This window comes from Montipora capricornis, chromosome 7 (genome assembly GCF_036669925.1).
Source record: "Montipora capricornis isolate CH-2021 chromosome 7, ASM3666992v2, whole genome shotgun sequence".
NCBI classification, from domain to species: domain Eukaryota; kingdom Metazoa; phylum Cnidaria; class Anthozoa; order Scleractinia; family Acroporidae; genus Montipora; species Montipora capricornis.
The window spans coordinates 27,616,394-27,621,393 of record NC_090889.1 but is presented as its reverse complement, the minus strand read 5'-3'; the positions used below and the strand labels follow the sequence as shown (position 1 = coordinate 27,621,393).

At 47.6% G+C, this 5,000-nt stretch overlaps 1 protein-coding gene and 1 pseudogene across 1 annotated transcript in view; one reads left to right on the top strand and one right to left on the bottom strand.

Annotated features, from left to right (window-relative positions):
- Positions 1-5,000, top strand: part of LOC138056722 (DNA/RNA-binding protein KIN17-like) — a 21,347-nt gene that overhangs the window by 5,783 nt on the left and 10,564 nt on the right. The gene's annotated exons all lie outside the window — the stretch shown is intronic.
- The window catches only part of LOC138057587 (uncharacterized), a 4,971-nt pseudogene continuing 325 nt past the window's right edge, over positions 355-5,000 (bottom strand).

Below are 5,000 nucleotides of genomic sequence, written 5' to 3'. Positions count from 1 at the left end.
CCCTTTACAAAATAACAAAAGAAAGAGACAAGGAGGCAAAACAAACTATAACCCAAAACCCGAGGCCTGGAACCAATACAGCGGGTATCCTATACTCAATTGTCCATAATAGGGTGATGAGAGAGCTACATATTAAGTGTTTGTATATTCATAGACTCTTAGACAAGGCTGATAGATAAAAAAAAACTGATGTCTAGTTTGTGACGTAGTCTTTCAGTCTTTCGGGGGGTTTAATTATCCGTCCAGACCGGGTCTGCTTGACTAGTGATCCTGGCAGCTCCTGGGGCTGTGGTGGGGTCTCCGGAGGGGGTGCGTCAGGGACTTGGGGTCAACTGGTGCGGAGCCTTTGATTGCTCAATTGACTAGGGTCAGAAGGAGGGGTGTCCCACAAGGCGTAGGCAGGTGGTGAACAGAAGGGCCTGGACAGGATTGTGATTCCTCTGCAGGGTCAAGTGATAGATTCTGGCAAGCGGATGTATGAGGTGTGCTTGCTTCGACTGCTGCTCGGGGATGGTAGCAGGAGGGCGCGGCAGCAGGCTTCAGGTGGACTCTGTTCCTTCGAATCGTGCGGCCTTGAGCAGTGCGGATTGTGTAAGACCGAGGGTTTTCATGGGTGAGCACTTCTCCATAGATCCATGGTTTCCCACGCTGGTGCGGAGGTGGTTTGGCGTAAGCGTAGGTACCAGTGACAAGTGGTCTTTGTTCGACACTAGCTGATTTGTCGTAGTAGGTCTTGCTATCGCGTCTTTTCTTGGAGATCTCCGCCTCAACGAGTTCAAAGTTTAGCATGGTGGGTTTCAAGAGTTGATCGGTGGTGGGGAGTGTGGTTCTGGTGCGTCGTAGCAGCATGCGCTGGGCTGGTGAGTAGGTGTGACCTTGAGGTGGTGTGTTTCTGTATATCAGCATGGCGCTGTGGAAGTCATCAGCCTTTTTTAACATGGATTCTGCAACTTTGACGGCAGCCTCTGCTCTTCCGTTACCCTTAGGGTGGTAAGGGGATGATGTGGTATGCCTAAATCCGTATTCGACAGAGAACTTCCTGTAGTCTTCACTGATAAACTGTGGACCGTTATCGGTGTGGCAGATTGCCGGAACACCATATCTCGCGAAGTGAGCTTTTGTTTTGTCAATGACTGTGGAGGAAAGGGTATCTTCTAGCTTGTCTACCTCGATCCAGTCAGAGAAATGGCAAACAGTCACTAGGTATCTTTGCTTTTCCAGCTCACAGAGATCTTGACTGATTATCTGCCAGGGACCTGTTGGTATTGGTAAGGATTTCATTGGTTCTTTTGGTGCAGAATGACCATACTGGGCGCAAGTACTACATGCATCACACATGTCTTGGATGGACTTTCGCATGCCGGACCAAAAGAGGACTTCACGTGCCATACGTATGTTCGATTCCCCACCAAAGTGGTTGGCGTGGATCTTGCGAAGCATGTCCTTTTGCATCGAGTGAGGTACCATAACTTGGGCGCTTTTGTAAATGATGCCATTTTTCACTGACAGTTCGTCCCTATTTGTCCAGTAGGGCCGCAGATTCTCGGGGATGCTTGCTCTGTCTGCTGGCCACCCTTTGACAATGACGTTGTATAAGGTGTTCAGTGTGGTGTCTTTGCTAGTTTCCTCATGTAGCTGGTTTTCAGTGATCTCCGTTAGTCTCGGATTCCGTGTGTTGTAATCGGACTCCATCTCCATTCTGAAAACATCAAAGTCCCGTACTCGGGCTGTGATGGGGTGGGGGAGGGCCGCGCGAGAGAGTGTGTCTGCCAGGTAGAGAGTCGGTCCTCTCTTGTACGTTATTGTGAACTGGTAACGCTGTAATCTCATAAGCATTCGTTGTAGGCGGGCTGGTGCCTTGTTCAGTGGTTTCTTCATAATGGTTTCTAATGGCTGGTGATCTGTGTGGACTGCAATGTCAGTCTTGCCATACAGCCACTGGTCAAACTTTTCAAAGCAGTTGCCGATTGCTAGGCACTCTTTCTAGATCTGAGAGTAGCGCTGTTATGTAGGATACATGCATGAATAGGTGAAGTCAACTGGTTGTAGTTTGCCGTAATCACTGGGCTTTAAAATGTCGCCGCCGACAGCATTATCACTGGCGTCCATCTGGAGGACAACTGGTTTCCGAAGATCATAATAGGCTAAGACTGGGGCGGACGAAATCAGTTGTTTGGCCTTGTTGAAGGCTTTTTCTTGAGCCATGGACCATGAAAATGGTACAGCGTCCTGGGTCAACATGCGTAAGGGTTGAATCACAGAGCTTAGGTTGGGGCAGAAGGGCGAAAGATAGTTAACCATGCCTATGAAGCGAAGGAGTGCTGGTTTGTTCTGCGGTGTGGCCATCTGTGTTATTGCCGCTACTTTGTCTGGGTCAGGTTTCAAACCATTATCCGAGATAATTGTGCCCATGAACTTGACCTCTTTAAGCTTAAAGCGCAGTTTGCCCGCGTTGAGCTTGATGGATTTTTGGTTACAACGTTCCAGTAAGGCGATGAATCTTCGGTCATGATCTGCCTGGGCTTCCTCGAAGGTGTTGCCCTCCCCATACACAAGGATGTCATCGGCTATACATATTATCCCATCCAGGCCTTCCAATGCAGAGGTCAACCTCATTTGAAACTCGTCTGGTGCACTAGTAATACCAAATGGGAGACGGAGCCACCTGTATTTGCCGTATGAGGTATGCATGGTTGTCATCCATGAGGATTCCTCATCTAGGGGAATGTGGAGGAAGCCTTCTTAAACGTCCACAAGAGAGAAGCACTTGGCTGCACTAAGCTTATGAAGCTGTTCATTTAGCATGGGCATTTGATGTTTCGGACGCTGGATGGCCTTATTTACCGTCTGGCTTGGATCGATGCATACGCGGAATTTTTTGGGTGTCTCTCTTATTAATTCATTCGAACACCATGGGGTTGGTTCATGTACTTTGACCAAGACGCCTGCCTGCACATAACGATCTAAGGCTTCTTTCTCTTTTGCTCTTTTCGCTACCGGTATTCGATGGACGGGCATCTGAACGGGCTGGACACTGTCATCAATCTGAAAGTAAACAGGTGGACCAAGCCGGCCAAGGCCTTCGAATGTGTCAGCATACTGGCGTGTGATGTCCTGAAGTTGCAGCTGGCCTGGCGGGGGAAGTCGGCGGTTTGAAGGAATAGTAATTGGAGCCGAAGGTGATGGTGGTGGATTGCACGGGCTGGCTGTGGTCTCGTGGAGTTGCTGGAGATGGTTGCATGCCGTAGGGTTCACCTGGTTTTCGCATGGTACTGTATGCTGTTGTGTGCCAGGAAGGTCATAGTGTTTGGTACTCGCATTGTGGTCTGCTGATGAGTGAAGGGAATGAGTCTCGTCCGCGTGCACTCTAATTATGCCCAGTTTTTCGCTGTCACTGCCAGACAGAAGTGCTGGCTTGATGCCAATGCAGGAGTCTGGCAGGACTTGAAAGATAATGTTGTCAAACTTGTTGTTCTTTTCGCACAAGAGTTCCACCTGACCAACAGGATTAAGTGCAGTGGAGTTTCCATAGGGGTGTAGGCGGTAGGGGGAGTGCTTTACTTTGCTGTCTGGGAAGAAAGAGCGCAGGGTGCTGGCAGCGATGGTGTTGCAGGTTGCTGCAGTGTCTATTTGGAACTTTAATTGCTTGAAGGTCCGGCCCGTCGCTGAAAGTGATAGGTTTGTGAAATATCGTTTTGACTTCTCGACGGATGCAATGCTGTGAACTTGTGTGCCCAAAGAGTATATATAGTCGTGATCTTGGTCATAGGAGGATGCGTGGTCCTCTGCTGTGGCATACATCTCGGTGTAATGCAGGTCTCTTGGTCGGAAGTTTGTACGTGGGTCACGTTTCTGGCTGCCCTGAAGGCCCCTGCCTTGTGGTCTCCAAGTAGGTCTGATACTGGGGCTTGGAAGTTTGCGGTCTTCTAGGCAGACACGGGCAAAATGGTCATTTCCACCACAGCTGGTGCAGGTCTTTCCATTAGCTGGACATAATTTCCATGGATGTGGACCACGCCGATCTCCACACCAGAAACAGGTACCAGGCTCCCTGCGAAGTTTCATCTGACTGTGTCTAAGGCCCGTCCAGTGGACATGTTCGTCGATTCCTTTGGACGAATCTGCAATTAACTTGTTTGTCTGCTTGGCGGACTCAATAGCTCTCGCTTCGGCGACTACATCGGACAGGGACTTCTCAGAGTTGTCAGGTTTTATATGTGTTTTAATTAAGCAACTCCGTACGTATGTTATCCTCACTCAACCCAAATATAAATTTGTCTCTACAAAGTTCATCACTAAGATCGCCATAGCCACATAGGCTGCCAGCGTGTCTCACCTTAACTTCCCACTCTTGAATGGACTCGTGAAGGCCTTGTGAAGAGGTCCAAAACTTGTATCGATCGGTCAGGAGTGAACTTCCTGTGCTGCCTGTGTAATGGGCTCGTAGTTTATCCATCCAAATCCAGGGTTTCTTTTTATCTTCGTCTGGAATTTGAGGTTCGATTGTGTATCTGACCACGGACAAAGCTTCATCCAAATCCAGTGGCAAATTTTGACTCCTTAGTTTAGTATGTCAGGTAGTTAAAAATTTATTTATTCAATTTAAGCTACTTTTTTCATGTTTATTTATGTTATACTGTACAAGTTTTAAGCTGTTCTCCACTGCACTAACTGTATTCTAAAACTAATTTATTTTATTTATTTATTTATTTTTATGTGAATGTGTAGTTATGTATTTGTAACCATTTTATCTGGAATATTTATTGTAAGCAATGCTCGCCTCGACTAGCTATTGCTAACTGCGAGCATTGCATAGTTTTGTGATATTTTATGCAAGATACATAATAAAACCTGAACCTGAAACCTGAAACCTGAAACCTTCATCTGGAAGTGCAGATCGTAACGCTGAAATTTCTAGTAGAGGACTCTTGTAATGAGCGGCTCGTTCTGCAACAGGATCTTTAGCGAGGTCGCGGTAATTGGCTTTTACGCAGTAATCG